The sequence below is a fragment of the Pleurodeles waltl genome, chromosome 4_2, assembly GCF_031143425.1.
Source record: "Pleurodeles waltl isolate 20211129_DDA chromosome 4_2, aPleWal1.hap1.20221129, whole genome shotgun sequence".
Taxonomy (NCBI): domain Eukaryota; kingdom Metazoa; phylum Chordata; class Amphibia; order Caudata; family Salamandridae; genus Pleurodeles; species Pleurodeles waltl.
Window position 1 is genome coordinate 1016280529 of NC_090443.1, and position 20374 is coordinate 1016300902.

Here is a 20374-nt window from a genome sequence, read left to right on the forward strand (position 1 = left end):
TTTTTAGGTCGAGCATAGCAGCGCGCAAGCGTTGCTTTTCCGACGTGTTGGTATGTATCTGGGATTTTAACCACGTACATGTCACGCCCATCACTATCACTCGTCCATGCGCTTGCCTTTCAAAAATCCTTTGTTTTCGCTGGTAAATGCTTTACATTTGTCACTCCTTGGGGCAGTTTTGTTACCGCCTTGGCCATCAACCTTATTACATGGATATTTGCACTTTTGCCGATAACTTTGACTGCAAGCGAACTTCTTTTTCGTTTTGTGCCTCTCCTTTGCGCTCACGCTCATGGCGGCGGTGGCGCTTTGAATCGGCTCGCTTATGTCAACTGTTTTACTTTTTATTTTCAGTTTGTGTGGCAAGAAAAGTCCAGTTACTAATTTACAACGCTAATAACTCTAACTTGAGCAAACGCGAGACCTGTTGCGTTGCAAATGCTTGTAACGTCTTGCCTACAGACGGCTTCTAGCAATCCGCTGTCGGATACCAGTTGTGGCCAATACAACACTTACAGCGGGCTCTAGGTCAGCCCACTGGTTCCTATTGCTTGACTGTCATGTCACTCTGATTTGCTTACTTCTCATTCAATGGCTTTCCTTCCCTTTTTGTGGCTGTCCCTCCCATGGAGCATAGCCTCTTTTTGCTTCCATGACGTGCTTTCTTCTACTGCTTACATTCTGGAAACTGCTTATTTTTCTTCAGCACTCCATGCAAGTTCATGTGTTTTCCAGCTCTCTCCCGCATGTGCTGCTTCTCCACTGACATTTTTGCCTCTGTCATGTGTTCTTCATGTTGTTGCTCTTTCTACCCACAGTGTGGGTTGCTTACTCACCCCTCCTGGGATTGTGAGTTTTTTTGGAAACCTTTGCATTTCACCAGCTAGTGCCTACATTGCTACCACCCACTTTATCTGCTCATTGGCGCTTCTAACCAGCTCCATGCCTTCCTACTTCATCGTTGCTCACTATCTCATTGTTTACAATAAGTTTTAAAACATTTCTGAAGTGCCCGGCGTATGCAATTTGCTGACAGGCTGATCTTCTCAAAATAAAGAATGAATAAATAAATAAAAAATGTTTGCTTTGGCACACTTTTTATACTTTATAATTTACCACTCCATAATCAATCAATCAGACATTTATAGAGCATGGCACACCACCTGTGAGGGTCTTGAGGCGCTGGAGCTGTATGCTGCTGTGTGACGTTATGTTCATCCAAACATCCAGGTGTTTAGTTCTCTATTGAATTGCTGGAGCAACTGTGCGGTCCTGGGGTGCAGGGGGAGGTTGTTCCAAGCCTTAGCTGCCAGGTGCGAGAAGCAGAGGAGTCCCCCACTGTTGGATTAACGGATCTGTAGGGTGTCTGCGAGGGAGGGGGAAGCTGAGCGGAGGGGTCTGATCGGTTGGTCGAAGGTCAGGAATTTGCCGATGTATGCTAGTCCCTCGTTGTGCAGGGCCTTGTAGGCGTGGTGAGCATGATGGCCGTTTGTTAGGCTGATAAATAAATAAAAAAATTTAAAAGTGGCTGCCATATTATGACAAACAAGGAAACATGGTTGCTGACGCTGTGGCACTGTAGTGGAACGATCCATATGCGTACAGTTGTGGTAGTGCATGCGTATGCTTCATTGCACTCTCTTTTGTCAATGCTGTTTTTATTGGCAAACTTGAATCAGCAAACATCACTAGTAAAGCATGCTGCAGCGCCACAGAATCCTAGCTATTATTTATACTGAATAGTGGATTCTGCGATAGAGGTCAATGGATCAAAGCGACATAGGTTTGAGGGGATGTCATCAATGTGAAATGTAAGCATCAACAATAATCTGCATAGTCAAAGTTATTAAACCTCAAACAATAACCACACCACTTTATTAAGAAGAATTATAAAATGTATTTCCCTAGATTAATGACGCTAACGTCACGAAAATAACTCTCAAACACAAATGGTAAGCATATAGAATTAATAGTGGTTGATTAGAACGTCTTATATATCTAAGTTAAATCAAAACAACCAGACAAATAATCTCCAAAATAATTATTAATAATACCAGAACTGGTAACAATGGAAAAGTATACATTAGTACAACACTCAAAAGATGTCAATGTAAATCATGAGCATTCTAAGTTAATACCCTCACTAACCTCAAACTAGCATTAACATGTTGGGCTTCATGTAAAAACATATGAGGCCAGTGAAACAATGGAACAAGCATGTCCCAAGTTTTACTCTGGTACAAATGCCCAGCCAAAGGAATGTCATGTGCCAAGGTTGGAAGAAACTCCCTATACTGCAAAGGGATGACCAATCTCCTGGCAGCTCCAGGTTTAGGGTCCCTTGACTCAGTATACAGGAGGTTGTCTTCCCAATGCACCTTGTGGCTATCACTGACATCCCCATTCTGCTGTTTGACAGCTTGCTGTCGCAAACCCTCTAGTGTGGGACAGGTCTGCTGTGCCACACTCAGCTCTTCCCTAGCGGGCCCCCCTGCACCCAAAAGCTCAGCAGTGTCAGCTGCCAGCTCTTCTGGTGTAGGTTCTGCACAGGGAGAGGATTCTTCTTCCTCAAAAGGAGAATCTCCTGGAGAGGGAGGGATAGAGGGCAGGGATTTACCCTTACTACCTCTAGCTTTTGGGAGCACTTGGTCCATTGTACCAGGATCCAAGTTTCCCTGTCTTTTTTGCTTCTTGGCCCGAGCCCTTGTCAAAGCAAAAATATGCCCAGGAATGCCCAGCATTGCTGCATGAGCCTCCAACTCCTCTTCAGCCCAAGCTGATGTCTCCAAATCATTGCCTAGTAAGCAATCTACAGGGAATTCAGTGGCTACCACAACTTTCTTTGGACCAGTAACCACCCCCCCAGTTGAGATTCACAACAGCCATGGGGTGGCTAAGTGTGTTATTGTGAGCATCAGTCACTTGGTACTGCTGACCAAGTAGGTGTTGATCAGGGTGAACCCGTTTCTCTATCACCATAGTTACACTGGCTCCTGTGTCCCTGTAGGCCTCAACCTCAACACCATTTATTAGGGGAAGTTGCTTGTACTTACCCATATTAAGGGGACAAGCAATCAAAGTGGCAAAGTCAATACCACCATCAGAGACTAAAACAGCCTCTGTGGTCTCCCTAACAAGATCAACCCCAACTACACTACCAATGGTGAGCCCAGCTACACCCTTAGATTGGCTATTTGTAGTGTTCTTCCCACCACCACTGCTATTACTAGGTGCACTAGAGGTTGCAGTTGGGGTTGTGGCGGTGGGAGCCTTGGTGTTTTTCTTTGGACACGTGGAATCACTTGCCCCATGGCCTTTTACTTTACATAAATAATACCATGGCTTCTTTTGATTGTGGGAAGAGGATTTGGACCCACCACCCCCAGAGGAGTTTTGTGGGCCTGATGAAGACTCAGAATGTTTTTTATCTTTGTCCCCACCCTTGTCAGAAGACTTACCATCCTTCTTCTAGCCATCTTTGTCACCCCCTGTATGAACTTTTCTCTTCACTCTTGTTCTGACCCATTTGTCTGCCTTCTTTCCCAATTCTTGGGGAGAGGTCAGATCTGAATCTACCAAGTACTGGTGCAACAAATCAGACACACAATTGTTCAAAATATGCTCTCTCAGGATTAGATTATACAGGCTTTCATAGTCAGCCACCTTACTGCCATGTAACCACCCCTCCAAGGCCTTCACTAAACAGTCTATAAAGTCTGTCCAGTCTTGTGAGGACTCTTGTCTGGTGTCTCTGAACTTAATCCTGTATTGTTCAGTGGTTGAGCCAAATCCATCCAAGAGTTCATCTTTCAAAACTTTGTAATTATTAGCATCACTTTCTCTGACACTAAGGACCCTATCCCTACCCTTACCAGTGAAAGATAGCCACAAGATAGCAGCACACTGCCTTTGAGGGACCAACTGTACAATACAGGCCCTCTCAAGTGCAGCAAACCACTTGTTAATGTCATCCCCCTCCTTGTAAGGGGGGGCTATCTTATGCAGGTTTCTGGAATCTTGTTCTCTAGCAGGATTGCTATCAAAAACACTGCTGCTGCCACCATGGGGAACTAACCCCAACCTCTGCCTTTCCCTTTCCACATCCAGAGATTCCCTGTCTAAGGCAATCTGCTGCTGTTTTAGCTTCAGTCTGGCCTCTTCCAACCTCAACTTTCTGAGTTCCATTTCCATAATGTTATCCTCAGGGTGGGAGGCTTGGGAATTCTGAGACACAGAAGAAATGTGGGAATTGGCAGAGTGTGACCTGTCTCTAACTGACTGGACTCTAGTAACCTGGCCTTTTGGAGTGAAAGGTGCCCTACAAGTGTGTGACCCCCTCCCACAACCAGTGTCACTAGATGGCCTGTTAGCTGGCAGGTCTTTGGAAGAACCCTCCCCAGCATCCTCAGGGGACTCCTCTGAGTCTTGATGGGTACCCCCCTCCTATACCTCCTGATCCTGGGATGGGCCAGACTGGTTCTGGTCACTTTCCAGGAGAAGGCTAAGGAGAAGGTCCTTTGTAGGATTCTTATCAATACTTAAACCTCTTTCAATGCAGAGACCCCTCAAACTTTTAAAGTTTAAACTACCATAGGTTGCCTGGACAACTGTGGGAGTAAGTTCTACTGCAGACATGAATGTTAGAAAGGGTTTAGGACAGAGAGAAAAAAATGTTTAGAAACTTTTAGAGAAAAGCGAAAAACCTTTTCAAACTTTTCAAAACTTTTGAAAACTTTTCTGAAACGTTTTAGAAAGTTTGAAGAAAGAAAGTTAAACTGTTTAGGTTACCTGTGTATATTCTGAAGTATTTGGTATATGTTTTTCTTATATAAAGCACCAATGACAAAGTGGTAAAGCAGTTACAAGTACTTATCCCACCGCTACACCACCAATGTAGGAGGCTGGCCTGGCTTATAGTGGGTACCTGATGGTACTTACACCATGTGCCAGGTCCAGTTATCCCTTATTAGTAGATTAGTAGTGTTCTAGCAGCTTAGGCTGATAGAGGTAGCTATAGCAGAGCAGCTTAGGCTGAACTAGGAGACATGCAAAGTTCCTACTATACCACTTATATCATATAGCACTATACCATAAGAATCACAATACACAGAGTTACTAAAAATAAAGGTACTTTATTTTAGTAACAATATGCCAAAAATATCTCAGAAGATATTCCCCTAGGAGGCAAGTAAAATACACAAAATATACACACAAACCAAAATCAGGTAAGTAAACAGTTAGAACAGTAGTGCAAACACTGTAGAATACAATAGGATGCAATAGGCCTAGGGGCAACACAAACAAAATACAAAAAAAGTGGAATGCAAACCACTCAGGGGCCCCTGGCTTAGTGTAGTGGTTAGAGGGTCGCTGGGAGTGTAAGAAAACACTAAGGGTGTCCAAGATACCCCACCCCAAGACCATGAAAAGTAGGAGTAAAGTGATCCTACTTCCCCCAGAAACACACTAAAGTCGTGATAGGAGATTCTGCAAAGACAACAACTGACTGCAAAGCACTGAAGACAGATTCCTGGACCTGAGGACCGGCAAAAGAAGGGGACGAAGTCCAAGAGTCACAAAAGTGTCCAGGGGGGGCAGGAGCCCACGAAACCCCGGATGAAGGTGCAAAATGGCTGCCTCTGGGTGGAAGAAGCTGAAGATTCTGCAACAACGGAAGATGCCAGGAACTTCTCCTTTGCATAGAAGGTGTCCCACGGAGTGCTGGAGGCTGCAGAGTTGTTTCCACGCAGAAAGACCACAAAAAAGCCTTGCTAGCTGCAAGGATTGCGGTTGAAGAAAAAGGGTGCTGCCCGGGCCCAGGAAAGACCAGGAGGTCGCCACTTGGACGAGGAGACAAAGGGGGTGCTCAGCAACACAGAGAGCCCATGCAGAAGCAGGCAACACCCGCAGAAGCACTTGAACAGGTGTTCAAGAAATCTGAGCATGGCGGTCATCTCAACACTACAAAGGAGAGTCCCACGAAGCCGGTGGTCAACTCAGCGAGTTGAGCAATGCAGGACGGAGTGCTGGGGACCTGGGCTATGCTGTGCATGAAGGATTCCTTGCAAAAGTGCACAGAAGCCCTAGCAGCTGGAGTTCACGCAGTACACAGGATTACTGTCTGGCGTGGGGAGGCAAGGACTTACCTCCACCAAATTTGGACAGAAGGAACACTGGACTGTCGGGGTCACTTGGATCCAGCTCCTGTGTTCCAGGGACCAGGCTCGTCGAGATGAGAGGGGACCCAGAGGACTGGTGAAGCAGAAGATTGGTGCCTGCGGTAGCAGGGGGAAGATTCCGTCGACCCACAGGAGATTTCCTCTTGGCTTCCAGTACAGGGTGAAGGCAGACAGCCCTCAGAGCATGCACCACCAGGAAACAGTTGAGAAAGCCAGCAGGATTAGGCGCTACAATGTTGCTAAAAGTCTTCTTGTTACTAGGTTGCGGTTTTGCAGGCGTCCTGGAGCAGTCAGCGGTCGATCCTTGGCAGAAGTCAATGAGGGAGATGCAGAGGAACTCTGGTGAGCTCTTGCATTCGTTATCTGAAGAGAAGCCCACAGGAAAGACCCTAAATAGCCCTCAGAGGAGGATTGGCCACCTAACCAGGTAAGCACCTATCAGGAGGGGCCTCTGACGTCACCTGCTGGCATTGGCCACCCAGAGGAATCCATTGTGCTCTCACACCTCTGCATTCAAGATGGCAGAGGTTTGGGACACACTGGAGGAGCTCTGGGCACCTCCCCTTGGGAGGTGCTGGTCAGGGCAGTGGTCATTCCCCTTTCCTTTGTCCAGTTTCACGCCAGAGCAGGGCTGGGGGGATCCCTGAACCGGTGTAGACTGGTTTATGCAAGGAGGGAACCATCTGTGCCCTTCAAAGCATTTCCAGAGGCCAGGAGAGGCTACTCCTCCCAGGCCCTTCACACCTATTTCCAAAGGGAGCGGGTGTGACACCCTCTCTCAGAGGAAATCCTTTGTTCTGCCTTCCTGGGACTGGGCTGCCCAGGCCCCAGGGGGGCAGAAACCCGTCTGAGGGTTGGCAGCAGCTGAAGCTGCAGAGAAAACCCCAGAGAGTTAGTTTGGCAGTACTCGGGGTCTATGCTAGAGCCCCGGGGATGCATGGAATTGTCCCCCCAGTACCAGAATGGTATTGAGCGGACAATTCCATGATCCTAGACATGTTACATGGCCATGTTCGGAGTTACCATTGTGACGCTACATGTAGGTATTGACCTATATGTAGTGCACGCATGTAATGGTGTCCCCGCACTCACAAAGTCCAGGGAAATTGCCCTGAACAATGTGGGGGGCACCTTGACTAGTGCCGGAGTGTCCTCACCCTTAGTAACTCTGCACCTAACCTTCACTAAGTGAGGGTTAAACATATAGGTGACTTATAAGTTACTTAAGTGCAGTGTAAAATTACTGTAAAATAACGTGGACGTTATTTCACTCAGGCTGCAGTGGCAGGCCTGTGTAATAATTGTCTGCGCTCCCTATGGGTGGCAAAAGAAATGCTGCAGCCCATAGGGATCTCCTGGAACCCCAATACCCTGGGTACCTCAGTACCATATACCAGGGAATTATAAGGGTGTCACAGTGTGCCAATCAGAATTGGTAAAAATGGTCACTAGCCTGCAGTGACAATTTTAAAAGCAGAGAGATCATAAACACTGAGGTTCTGGTTAGCAGAGCCTCAGTGACACAGTTAGTCACTACACAGGAATACACATTCAGTCCACAAACTATGAGCACTGGGGTCCTGGCTAGCAGGATCCTAGTGAGACAGGCAAAAACAAACTGACACTCAAGTAAAAATGGGGGTAACATGCCAGGCAAGATGGTACTTTCCTACAAACCTGAAAAAACAAATTGGAAAGGTGGGCGGGATACGAGGGGGAGGTGCTGGTGAGAGATGGCAGGAGGGGGAGGGTCTCCCACGACTTGGCCAAGGCCAGGGAAATGTTGATTGACTGAAAGAAATTGAGTGCATACTCCTGAGGGAACACCCGGGTCCTCTCCTGCTGCCTCACAACGCTCAGACCCATAACGGTCCAACCTGTGCAAACTGCCAAAGACTCCGCACCGGTAGCCACCGACAGAGCATGATTACATAGAAACCTGACACGGTCTGACGAGATGGAGCTTACACCATAGTCCTGCACGCACAACATTTCACGAGGCGTGGGTTTGCGGCACAGGGCTTTGAGTGGGAATGAGACAGATTTGTAATGTTGCACTGTTATGAGCACCGGTGTCTCCACAGCATATTTCTTGAATGTATATATAGTAGGAATGATATCTACCAATTCAAAAGTTTAATAAACTGTTTAAAATAATGCACTAGTGCCCATGATATCACACATTGGCCACGCCACTGAGGGACAGTAGCCCTGCCAAGTGTCACGCATCTTGTGTTAGAATAATGCATATCCGGTCATTTTTCCGCATCACTGCAATGCCTGAGATTGTCACGCAAAAGAACTGTGTCTTGAAGTGTGATAAAACCTTCTTGTTCCAGTTTCTCACTTTGCTAGGTAAGCCCTGAGTAGTGTTCATCAAAGGCCACAAGGTGGCGCAGGTGTACAACAGGAGGTATAGGATTCTCCATATATTACAATATTTCTATGGTTCCCTCATCTTCATTGCTTGATTTTAGTTGCGAGAAAGTGTCACTCATAGGCGTTGAAATGTCACTCATAATTACACTGAAATTATGAAAATGTCACACATAGCAATATGAAACCTTGGTAGCTATGGGGAAAGCCGCTACTAGCACATTATAGCGCTCAAAGGGAAATAATTGCCAAGTAGTCCAGGTCCATGTGTGATGTGCTGATCCAGTCCAGGTTTTTTTCTTTGAATTCTGGGGGTTGTAGTCCTGCTTTATCAGTGAATAAACAAGACTTCAAGTCTCAGAATTCAAAGACAAGCATTTGAAAAGCAGTAGGTCTCTCATATTTCAAACAAGTTAATTGTCATCTTTTGACAACAGTGCCCATGAGCAAAAACAAAAGAAAACATTAGTGGAAACTGAGAAAAGACAACTTAACTAAATAAAAGAAAGTTAGTTATAAAAAATAAAACTTTGCAATTTTGTTTGTTCTGCTGGGCACATTTTTTCCAGTCACAAGCCTTCTATTTGCAGGGCACTAGAAGTTAGAAAGAACAAAAGAATAACCTCGATCAGGTGGGGAGCAGCAGACGGGTACTAATTAAGTTGAAATCAATTAGTGCTTGATTCCTGCTCCACACAGAGGAACAAAAGTGATGCCAGGCTGGTTTTGACCAATTACAGGCTGTAAAGAAGAGAGTCACGCAAACCAACAAATGGTGAGCGACAGGCTGGCTACTGAACACAACAGCGTGTCGCATGCACTCTCAGGATCAACCCTAAAAATGAATGAACACAACAGCGTCTGGCGTGCAGTCGCAGGCTCGACCCTAAAAAAACTTTACTGAACACAACAGCATCTCGCATGCACTGGCAGGTTTGACCCTAAAAAAACCTGTTCTGGAGCACCACATCCCACATGCACCTGGGAAACTTGGCAGGGCTAAAAACATTCATCAAATTAAAAGGACAGCACTGATTTCTAAAGAGTGACTGAGGCACAGAAGTGCCATGAGCACGCTGAAAAATTTAAATGAACGGCTCAGCAACATAGAGCAGAAAGTGAAAGTACTTTACAAAGTCGTTAAGCTGGTTCGCGAACTCTCCTAGAACCAACTTTTCAAACAGAAACTTTTATTAGTTTACACAAAGGGCTTCTTGTGTGATTACAATGAGACATGTCCGCGCGTGGACCTCGCCCGGTGGTACCCTGGAGGGCACCAGCAGCTGTCATTGAACATCAGAGCTGTGGCCCTGCACCACCCCCAGCAGGCGTGACTGTCGGAACTGTTCCGAAATCTGCTGCTGGGAACCAGTCTGCAGGGGCGTTTTTTTCATGAGGGCGTAGGGGCTCCGCCCAGGCCATATTTCCTATCTTCTATCTTGTTTATATTATTATTTTCATGGTACAGTACGTGTGTACAGGTTCATCAGGCAGGGTCCGGCAAGTTTCACTGGCACATGTGCTTAGTGCGCATGTGCCACTTGTCGCAGGTTTAACAGGGCTTACATTCTCCTAGCCTTGGTCCTCTTTGGGCTTCGACACCATAAAGCCACACCCCTCTGCGATGAAAGGCATGCTTCGCTGATTGAACACAGGGTGGGCGCATTAGGCTTAAGCCCTGTGCTGCCCAAGACTGTGTGTCAATCAGCAAGGCTGTCAGAGGGCGGGCTTCATATTAAGCTGCTGCTTCTTTATGACACAGTTCTTTCGAGTCCACTCACTCGCCGCTTGATCAGCAGGAGCTGTGACATTGTGCGGGGTCCACGCGCTGACATGGAGGCAGCAGATGAAGAGTTGGCTAAGCACCAGCCCCGCTTTCCTTGACATATCGTTGGAGGGCCTGCTTGCTGCTCGGAAATGTTGCTACCCCAGTACAACTACCATGGTATGTGGCTTTACACTTATAAATTGAGATGTTCGTGCCCCTAAACTGAACTTGTGTTTGTGAATTGCCCCGTCTGTGGGTGGAAGACAGAACATGAAAATTAGTGTGTGTTCTAGGTTTTGGTGTGATGTAGTCAGTGGTACTGTGTCCCATTGTTATATCAAACACATCTATATTCTTCTGAGTGGGAAATAAATGAGTGACAGTCTGTGTGTATCTGAGTGTGTGGGTGTTCCTCTTTGGGTGTGCGCGCACGTGTTACTGTGTGTGTAGTAGCTGAAGGTTAGTATGTGTGTGTATTTGCCTGCCTAAGGTAACAAGTCTCAGCGCAGATTCTGTATACCTTTGTGTGTGGCTTCTGTGTAGGATAGCGTATGTGTGTGTTAATCTGTGTATGCGCACGCGTGTTACTGTGTGTGTGTGTTAGCATGTGTGGGTTAGTATGTGTCTGTGTGTATTTGCATGCGCGCCTGCCTAGGGTCACAAGTCCCAGCACACATCATATATACCTGTGTGTAGCTGCTGTCTAGGATAGAGTGTGTGTGTTGGTATGTCTGTGTCAAAGGGGTTGTTGTTGTTGTTGGTGACCGGTGTTTGCCTGGGAGGTCATCAGGGTTACCCAGTCAATTCTTTGGCCTCTTACCAGAGCCTGAACAGGCCGAGCGGGTCCGTTGAAAGCTCAGAGGCCATCCTGCTCGACGCATATGTTTAAAGCACAGATGCACTCTTGCCTTCTAGGCTGGCTCATTTCTCGTCTGGTGTCACCTGGTGCTGAAATGCCCACCTCTTTCCGATCCCTCAGACTGGGGTGTACTTGTGGGTTTCATTTCAACCCCCGTTTGGTGTGTTTAACTAGGTAAAACAGCAGCTTTGTTTCTGCCTGCAAGGGAACGTTTCAGGACGTAAACTTTCTTACTGTATAAAATGTCAGAATCCGGAAGATGGGAGTTAAATCATTAGTTATGTCATGGTAATCCGGGTGACCTGTTTCTGATGGCGGCGCTTATGGCACTGGAAGTAGTGTTGACGGTCTATGGCTGTCCAAGGAGGGGTCTGTGCATGTCCTTTCATCAGTCTCCTGTGTCATACAGCAAACACACAGACTGCCCGCTGTCATCTGTGGACAAGGGGCACTGGTGGCTTGTGCTCATCCTTGAACTGTTGGACACAGTGACGTGCCATCTCTGCCTGGGAGCGTTCCAACTCCCCCCGTCCCATACGTGCAGATGGGAGCCAGCTGCCTTCTGTGGACTAGGGAATCAGGTGGTCTCTGCACATCCCTTCACAGTTGGACACCGTGGGAGCCAGCTTCCCTCTGGCATAAGGGACACAACACCTGGCATTTACACGTCCTTGCACTGTTGGACACATTGACGTGTCATTTCCTCCGGGGGACATTAAAACCCACCCCTGTACCCCTGTCTGGGTCTGACTTTTTCTGTACCCTACAGGGCACAGGGCTCGACTTCCCAGTCTCAATCCTACCCCTGTGTGGCACTCCCTCCTTCCCTTCCATCAGGGATCCATGAATGAATTCACCTCTTCCAGCATCCATTCGATCCATCTTGCCACCAAAACTATTTGTTTGACCATCCGTTCACTCATCAATCTATGCCATATTTCAATTCACCAGGTTATCCATCCTTCCACAACACCATCTGTTCTTCTATCCAATTCATCCATCCACCCCTTCCTTCCATTTGCCCCACAACCTCATCCATCCTTCCATCCATCCATAACCCACCCATTCATTCACTAACCCATCAACATATTTTCTTATTCATCCTCTTCAAACACAACCATCCCGTCACCCATCCATCCACACCACCAGTCATCCATCCATACATACAGACCTGCATGCATCCACCAATCCATCCATCCATCCACAACTGGCAAATAACACTGATCAATTTCTAAACAAATGAATGCATAAAACGTTAAGGTATTCCATGTCAGTGATTTAGTTCCTGTTTATGTTTCGCATGTTTTACTTAATCTTGCATTCCTTAAGAGTGGTCACTATTTCCAGGATGTTGTATTTCTGTATTTTTTGTGTCGCTTATTTCTATGTACAGTGCATACTTTGAACTAAGTTGCCCTCAGGCATTTTTAACGGGCCACCATTGAGAGCTCTGAAGCAAAGGCTGAAGGCAGTACGAATTTCTCACAGTACCTGTCAATGGGTCTACGGCCTCTCTACTGAACAAACAGAGTAATAGTCACTTATTCCAGTTGCAATTGTGATTCTGTGCAACTGTGTGCGAAGGAGGTGCACAGTTACCAAAATATTGAGAAGGCAAAAGTAAATACAAATATAGTGCTTACAGGTAAGTGGGTGTGTTTGGGGGTTGTGAAGTGAAAGTCTCTGGTTATACTGAATAAGCAGCTACCTACGTCATTATCATATGGGATCTCTTTATTGATGTCATAACTACATTCACAATTGCTTTATTAACCTTTTTGCTTTCAGATTTGCTTGAAAATGTACCATTTGCTCACTCTTCTTTCAAACATTTCCCAGGGGAGAGCCCCCTAACCCCCCTTGTGAGGGTCGGGCTCACTCACTAGCATGCTCACCACTGGGCACTCAACCCGCACTATTATGCCCCACCACTTTCAAATGTCACCAGCCGCCACTGCCAGTCTGCATATGTTCCAGCACTGCCTCGCTCATTTGGGTAAAAATTGTAAAAAATAATTGATGGGTGAAAAAAAGGCGACTCTGGTGGGACTCGAACCCACAACCTTTGAATCCCTTCAGAGAGAGCCTAGAAGTCCAATGCGCTATCCATTGCGCCACAGAGCCGTATGGACTGAAGTATCGGTGGAGTCCTACGTATGACTCCCACAGCACACGAGCGCTCAGTGCTTCATGGTACAGACTGATTAATCAGACATTTTACTCAAGCACAACAAAAGGCAAAAAATAAACGCACCTTTGAAACAAAACTATGTTATTAAACTGCATCCTTCATGAGTTTTCAAATGTTTAGAAAACCTCTGCAATACCTAACACGCATCTCTAGAGAAATGAAACTATGAAAACAAAGTTACCGGAGCGCCAAAGTGCGAGTTCTCCCGGCCGATCAGACTTCAGCAGCCGCAGATTCTCTGTAAATGATTACAGACCTGGCAGCCGGGCTGGGGCGGGTGAAACCATCCCATGGGCTTTTTTTCTGGGCGTAAAATTTGGCGCAAAAGACTGTCCCCCCCTAAAACCGAAAACAACAACACAACCGTATTGAATCATACTTTGTCCCTTACACGAGCGGGATTGGAGCGGGTTTACTCTGCTTTGCAGTTTGCAACTTTTTATGCTTAACTGAACAGCAACTGAGAAGTCGGTTTTGTGCTGGAAAGTGCCCCCCCCCCCATCCCCTTTCCTAGTTAATCGCATGGACGTCATTTAGAGGTCCCCAGGGGTCGCAGCGGCCCTTTGCGACCCCTGGCCTCGGAGGTGGCAAATTCAGGGCCAGGAGCACAGGGGCAGCTCGGATGTCAGAGTTCCGCTCTCTTTTTTCTGTTTTTTTATTTTTTATTACACCAATAGCGAAAAATCATATTTTATTCGCTATTAGTGTAACAAAAATGAAGTATATTTAGCTGGAATGTGCAATTCCATGGCAGCTGAGGTAAGTAAAAAACTTTTTTAAATGTCTGTTGTGTGCGCGCTTGGGGGTGGGAGTGTCTTTACGTGAGAGTGTATGTAAGTGTGAATGTGTGTGCATGTGTAAGTATGTGTGTATGAGTGAAAGAGGAGGTCAAAGGGCGTGTGATGTCACTTCCGCTACTCCTGGCATTTCAGTGAATTGACGTCCATGGTTAATCGTATTTTCTTTGCCCTTGCCTTTTTAGGTCGAGCATAGCAGCGTGCAAGCGCTGCTTTTCCGACGTGTTGTTATGTATCTGGGAATTTAACCACACCCACCTCACGCCCATCACTATCACTCGTTCATGGGTTTGCCTTTCAAAAATCCTTTCTTATCGTTGGTAAATGCTTTACGTTTGTCCTGCCTTGGGGCAGTTTTGTTACCGCCTTGGACATCGCCCCTGTTACATGGATAATTGCACGTTTGCCGATACGTTTGACTGTGATCGAACTTCTTTTTCCTTTTGTGCCTCTCCTTTGCGCTCACGCTCATGGCGGCGGTGGCGCTTTGAATCGGCTCGCTTATGTCAACTGTTTTACTTTTTATTTTCAGTTTGTGTGGCAAGAAAAGTCCAATTATGAATTTACAACGCTAATAGCTCTAACTCGAGCAGACGCGAGACCCATTGCATTGTAAATGCTTGTAACGTCTTGCCTACAGACGGCTTCTAGCAATCCGCTGTCGAATACCAGTTGTGGCCAATACAGCACTTACAGCGGGCTCTAGGTCAGCCCACTGGTTCCTATTGCTTGACTGTCATGTCACTCTGATTTGCTTACTTCTCATTCAATGACTTTCCTTCTCTTCTTGTGGCTGTCCCTCCCATGGAGCATAGCCTCTTTTTGTTTCCATGCTTACATTCTGGAAACCGCTTATTTTTCTTCAGCACTCCATGCAAATGCATGTGTTTTCCAGCTCTCTCCAGCATGTGCTGCTTCTCCACCAAAATGTCTGCCTCTGCCATGTGTTCTTCATGTTCTTACTCTTTCCACCCACAGTGTGGGTTGCTTCCTCACCCCTCCCAGGATTGTGAGTTTTTTTAGAAACTTTTGCATTTCACCAGCTAGTGCCTACATTGCTCCCACCCACTTTAGCTGCTCATTGGTGCTTGCAACCAGCTCCATGCCTGCCTACTTCATCACTGCTCACCATCTCATTGTTTACAATACTTTAAAAAAAAAATCTGAAGTGCCCGATGTCTGCAATTGGCTGGTAGGCTGATCCTCTCAAAATAAAGAATGAATAAATAAATAAATGTTTGCTTTGGCACACTTTTTATACTTTATAATTTACCACTCCATGGTCAATCAATCAATCAGACATTTATAGAGCATGGCACACCACCTGTGAGGGTCTCGAGGCGCTGGAGCTGTATGAAGTTATGTTAATCCAGATATCCAGGTCTTTAGTTCGCAAGTGAATTGCTGGAGCAACAGTGCGGTCCTGGGGCTCAGGGGGAGGTTGTTCCAAGCCTTGGCTGCCAGGTGCAAGAAGCAGGGTCCCCTGCTGTTGGCTTGATGGATCTTTAGGGTGTCTGCGAGGGATTGGGAAGCTGATCGGATGGGTCTGGTCGGTTAGTGGAAGATCAGGCATTTGCTGTTGTATGCTAGTCCTTCGTTGTGCAGGGCCTTGTAGGCGTGGTGAGCATGATGGGCGTTTGTTAGGCTGATAAATAAATACATTTTTTAACACGTGGCATGCCGCATTATGACACACAAGAAAACATGGTTGATGACTATGTGTGTACAGTTGTGGTAGTGCATGCATGCATATGGTTCATCGTACTTTCTTTTGTCAATGCTGTTTTTATTGGCAAACTTGAATCAGCAAACATCACTAGTAAAGCCAAATAGTTCTGTAATTGTATTGTAAAAGGAGACCTATTGGCTTTAGCAATGCTTGTTTATTCATTTGCTTGTTTCAGCCCAGCTGGGGCACAGGAGGTTGCCTTATCCTTCCTGTTGACATCAGCCATGAATGGTGTATTTTTCAGCTGGAAGTGTGTACATGTTGCTTACTCACACCAGACGCACTCAAGGCAACCCCCCCGCTTCCTTCTGTGCCCAGGACTTGTGGCTGGCAAGGAGCATTGTCTGTCAGGTACACTGTTCCAGGCCCCTTTGACAGGCTGTCAATTTTTTTATTTCAGTGTCAGAGCCATACAGCTCAGATCCCCCTGGGTCCCTTGAGCTGCATTACACAGGTAGAGATTCTGGACTTTTCACCAATGTCGGCCACTCCAGCTGCGCTCACCATCATTACCACTGAGACAAGCTTGGGCCCTTTTCTGACAAGCCTACCGAGTGTCATAGCAAGGATGCTGTGGGCAACAGTGCAACCAATGACAATATGCCCCCGGTCTGATTATTGGATAGTAAAATACTTTTGTAATTTTGTCTCATTGGGCCACAAAGGGCCCTGGTACCACAGCACCTGATGCACCATTAAGAGGTACACCTTGAGTGTTTTCCTCCAGCATATAATGCTGACAAAAAGCAGGAAAGAATTTATATGCTCCCAATACTCTGACCTGTACATCAGTCCTCAACTGTTCCTCCTCCACTATGTGTGCCACGTGCTGTGTGACCGGACCAGAATACCACAGCCTTAACTTCTACACCGGACCAGACAGCTCCGCTCCACCGACCTCGTCCTCACAACTGTCCCACGCATCCTCAGAACTACAATCGGCTGGAGATCATTCTCGCACCTCGCCGCCAAGCACTGTTCCCATCCACCTGCGTCAGACCAAGGACTTCCTTATCTTCAGGAGACTTCTCAAGACATGGCTGTTCGAGCAGTAGCAGCGCCCCCCGTCCTCACCGCTTTGAGACCCTCACAGGTGAGTAGTGCGCTCTACAAATTCCTTGATTGATTGATTGATTGATTGATAAAGCAAACCCCTTCCTGCTTAATGGCAGCCATGTATCAACGTCTAGGCAGAATCCTTCACTTCTAGATGAGGCTTTACACCTTTGATTAACCACAGAGAATAGGAACCTTTAACCTTCACAATGTCAGATTGTAAGCAGGTCTCTGACAGTGCAGCCCCACTTTTGGTCTCACCATCTTCCGATTACTCTCTTCCAGCCTTTCCTGCACCAAACTCATCTTCATATCAAGCCTCACGAAAAGCAATTACCAACCAAAGCACTTAGACAACTGAATCATTTAAGGGAAGATACATTCAATACTCTATACAGCCGCAGTGGCAATATCTGCTGACATGAATACTCTAGAAATCGTGCCCAGTTACTAAAACAGTGCTTAATTTGTGCTTGTTGTTTCCGGTGCTGAGCACCAGCACTTATTTTTGAGGGCCGGCGCTTATTCTTGTGCCTTAAGCATTTGCTGCGAGCAAAAGACACATATGGGAAAGACGGAGGAAGAGAAAAACGAAAAAGTGTCACAAAGGTAGAAAGCTGCAAGAGTGAGCTGAATGGGCAGGGAGTGGCTGTAAATGAATTGAAGAGGCCTGAGATGGCTTCAGGATTACGCTGCCTCAGTATTTCATGCTCGAACATTTAAATGCAGCAGCCGCTTGTTTAAGAGGAGGGCTTTGGGCACCAGCACCTTTTTATTTACAAATTAAGCACTGTACTAAAACCATAAATTTTCAAATACTCTTGACAAGTCATTGTCATGTCTAAGTAGAAGACCAAAAGCTGGAATAAAATCACCAACAAATGGCAGCAGAGAGTGGGAGAGAAAGTATCAATCAGGCCTTAAACCAAATCAATGACGTCTTCAGCATCTTCCAAAGACTATCGACCCCTGAAGTGCAGAAAGGAAGGCCTGGCTTGTTTCAGCAGCAGTGTGGAGATCACTTGAAGCTTCTTGAGACGCACAAGTATCTGGTGCAACAACCCATGGCTTTCACCTTACTAGACACCCCTGCCTGAACCTCCACAATCCCCCATTATCACAATCGCTAATCACCACAATCAGTGATTGCTATCTTCAAACCCTGCACGATTTCCAATCAGGCCTCAGCCCCCCACTTATCCCCGTGACATAGGCCACAAGCTGCCTGGACACCCCTGAAACTCTCTTCAGCCTGCTGAATGCTTGATCAGAGCACCAGGAGACCCGTGGAACTGGCAGAGGCGTCTTGCTGCCTTGGAATGAATGAATGAATGAATGTACTAATTATGATCCAGTTAATTCAACTGTTTAAATGATACATGAAAATAAAGATAGCAAATATAAAAACAGATGAAAAGCATGTATCAAATGACTGTTTTCAAAACATGTTTGAAAAAGCTCTCTTTTGAGCATAAACTAGTGTGTCAGTATCACCCTGTGGCAATCTGACACGTGCAATTCGTTTCTCTTCAAAATCCACATTCTGCCGCCAGTCCTGGGTTCTTGGTCAGCATCAGGTTTGCTCTGAAATATATTCCAGTGACACCCACATTCCAATATTCCAGAAAAACTATTGGGTAAAAATGGTTAAAGTTCCACAGTGCTCAGATCACATCCACCACTGAGTATAAGAGAGATCGCTATATTTAAGTGGAGCCGACACTGAACTCTTCATCTTGGGAAGGGGTGGCAATCCCAAATCTTCCCCTTCATCTGACTTGCAAAATTAGGGCATCTCCCTAAACCCATACAGAAGTGAGAGACCCGGGAACAATTTTAACTCAAATTTCATTTTCAGCTCAGAGATCAGTGCCCTTGTCAAGGACATTAAGTTTCAACCTTAACTTCTACATAAAATCACCCTGCATCTTGCAGGGTTCCAGGAGCATGTCCCCTGATTGTGTTTGTACCAGACAGACATGGTCATGACGAGCTTGCGATGAAGGAGTGCAGTGCGCTCCTGGTGGGATAAAGAACCATTTTTAATATTCTCTGCACTATGCAGGAGGCTTGCTGAGGCACAGTCCATTCTACCTTGAAATCCTGGCTCTGTATGAGATCTCATCCTGGAACCTTCAGTCTAATTCAGCAACCATCCTTGCGAATGCCTGGGCGTGGAGGAATCTCTATGGGGCTCAAAGCCCCTTGAGGTTCCTCAGTCCACAGCTCACTCAGGGGCATGTTTTCAAGAATAGTGGTGCAGGGCAGCGCGGCAAGTAACCCCGCTGTGCGGCCCTGCGCCACGGGGGAAGGGCTGAAATGCACCATATTAATGCAAAATGATGCATTCCTGTCCTGTCCCCTGCACTGGTGCACATTTGGCTGCCTAGCACCAATGCAGACACCCTCCTGCACCAAAACAATCATTAAAGGCAAATAGCAGCACACGTAGAAAGAGGAAAAATATATATTTTTCTCGTTATGCCACCCCTGACGCAGCAACTTGTGCTGTCTTGTACATGTACATGAGGCCATGAAAAGCCACGCAAAGTGGCTTTGTGTGGCCTCATAGATATGGGTCTGCAGATTGGTCTGCACTAGGAGTATCAAAAAAAGGTGGCACTTAAGTGGTGCATGAGCCTTGTAAATATGCCCCTTAGCATCTATTTAAGTAATCACGAAGACCTTGAAAATCAAGTAATTCAGTCTGTAGGGGTGTAAAATATCAACAGGTAAGTAAGTCTATATGTTCTATACCTAACTCCACATAAGTACTTTAGCGATATATATACATCTTCAAGCTACCTAGATGTGTAGTTAGGATTTATAAATCTATAATTCCCTATATGCACCCACCTTCTGATATACTGTCCTTCGATATTCTGCCCTCAATATGCCTGTACAGCAATGTTTTGTGGGTCGAAGTTCAGTAGTAAAATGGTCAATTGGGCACCAAACTCAACAATGGGAAAAAAAGAGGAAAGTCAAATCTAGAACCAGTTCCTGAAACCATCTCGACTCTATGCCCCTTATGTTTGCTGTTGTATTAACTCTGTAGGCTAATTCACACAGTATTCTGAAGGATCAAGGACACATGACATCTGTGTTATAATCGGTATGAATAACTAAATCAGTAATTCAAAGGACCTTTTGTGTGCTTGCTCTGTCTTGAATGTCCTAGGGCCTGATTTAGAACTTGGTGGACAGGTTACTCCGTCACAACGGTGACGGATATCCCATCCACCAAAATCTAAATTTCATAGAATACACTGGGATTTAGATTAAATTAAAAATATCAATCTCATAGAATGAATCCCATGTAATATAATGGGATTTAGATTTCGGCGGACAGGATACACATTACCGTTGTGACGGATTATCCCGTCCACCGAGTTCTAAATCGATTTTGAATTTCACAT

The 20374-nt window shown here is 46.1% G+C and overlaps 1 non-coding gene across 1 annotated transcript; it reads right to left on the minus strand.

Moving 5' to 3' along the window:
* Nucleotides 1-13217: 13217 nt before the first annotated feature.
* On the minus strand, nucleotides 13218-13306 carry TRNAR-UCU (transfer RNA arginine (anticodon UCU)). The gene is given in 2 exon segments: nucleotides 13218-13253; nucleotides 13270-13306. It is a non-coding gene; the product is annotated as a tRNA-Arg (tRNA).
* Between the last annotated feature and the right edge of the window lie 7068 nt (nucleotides 13307-20374).